Source organism: Acyrthosiphon pisum, unplaced genomic scaffold (assembly GCF_005508785.2).
Source record: "Acyrthosiphon pisum isolate AL4f unplaced genomic scaffold, pea_aphid_22Mar2018_4r6ur Scaffold_1336;HRSCAF=1819, whole genome shotgun sequence".
Lineage (NCBI taxonomy): Eukaryota > Metazoa > Arthropoda > Insecta > Hemiptera > Aphididae > Acyrthosiphon > Acyrthosiphon pisum.
The window spans coordinates 1-1,554 of NW_021761960.1; the positions used below are offsets into that span (position 1 = coordinate 1).

The following is a 1,554-nucleotide window of genomic DNA, read 5'->3' on the forward strand; positions in this document are numbered from 1 at the left end:
ATACATATTAACTTTATGTTTGGAATCATATTGTATGGCAGCGTGATCTTCTGTATGATTTCTGTGAATAATTTATTGAAACGTGAAGAAATAATTTATATAACTTTAATAAACGTAAACTGTGAATGTGATTATCGACGGTTTGATTTTGATCGTTACAACACATATTATCTGTAAACTATGTTTATTACTTATACACTTCACATCATATTAATAATAACTTACTTATTTATAATTATTATAATATTACTCACTTGATTAGTTGTAAAATGAATTGTCACAAACACAAATTGAATAAGAATTAAACTGTTTTTTTTTTTGACTTGATATAAAATTAGTATGTATTTAAATTAATTATTATTGAATGTTTATTGACTATTAAAAACTGTGAATGTAAGTTTCTTGTACAGTTTCGCACAAGTAATGAAAGGTTAGAATGATAGATCGACAAACACTAGAGCTCTTTGTAAAATAAATCTATATTTATGTGCGACGTACAGTAATTATTAGAAATATGAATAACGTCATTGAACGAATATCGTTCGCCACTACTCGATAAATTTACTGATATTAGATTGTTTGATCCGACGGATATGAATATTATTGTACTTTAAACTTGTTGTTTTTATTTAGACTCAGAATTAATAAGTAGATAAAAAGTTCACAATTATTATGAAAAAAAAAAATCATTATAAATTCATTAATGTAGGTAATCTGTTCAAACGACCTCTAAGCGCAACGCAATTATTGTGGCAAATCAAAAAAAAACAATACGACTAGAATACATTTACATTTACTTTATCTAGGTTTACCTAATTAATCAGATGAGTTTACCTGTAAATAGTATGATCATGCGATATTATACCTCACATCATAATAATAAACTGATTACAAACTGCAAACACACATTTTTTTTTTTTTCATTAAATACGTAAAAGTTATTTAAAATTAAAAATTATTAAAGTGTTCTGATCAAACGATCTCTATATCCAATTTGATGTGGAAAGCCTAAAACAAAAATGAGTTCACAGCATTTATTTTATTTATATCTAATTATCTGACAATAATACCTACATAAACAGAACTAAATAATATATATATAATATATAATAATGTTACATTTTATATTTTATAATATAATTTTGAAATTTAGTGTTATACAATTATGTTTCTTTTACCTGGTATAACTAAATCATTTGAATCGATGTGGTACTTAACTAATTGTACATCAGGTATTTATTTTTTTTATATAAACCTGAATGGTTATTATTCTGTGTTAGTAGTATACATTTTTATGTTTACAGTGTAATGATTTTTGATAGTGATAATTACACAGTGTTTAAGACAGGATATCACACCAGTGGACACAGATGTACTGTGTCACACATTACGAAGATTATACACTCTTACCATCACACAGAAATATTTAGTGTATATTATATTCAATAATTTTTTAACTCTAATGTAGATTTTTTTTTTTATTAAACCAGAGTAAAAAAGTAAAATAATATTTCATGAAAAGATTACAAATTATTAAATTATCATTTTTTTTTA

General features: G+C 23.9%; 1 long non-coding RNA gene across 1 annotated transcript; it reads right to left on the reverse strand.

Moving 5' to 3' along the window:
* Position 1: 1 nt before the first annotated feature.
* On the reverse strand, positions 2-680 carry LOC100570865. Its single transcript, XR_119630.4, has 2 exons — positions 255-680; positions 2-178 (listed from the first exon to the last, which is right to left on the reverse strand). It is a non-coding gene; the product is annotated as an uncharacterized LOC100570865 (long non-coding RNA).
* Between the last annotated feature and the right edge of the window lie 874 nt (positions 681-1,554).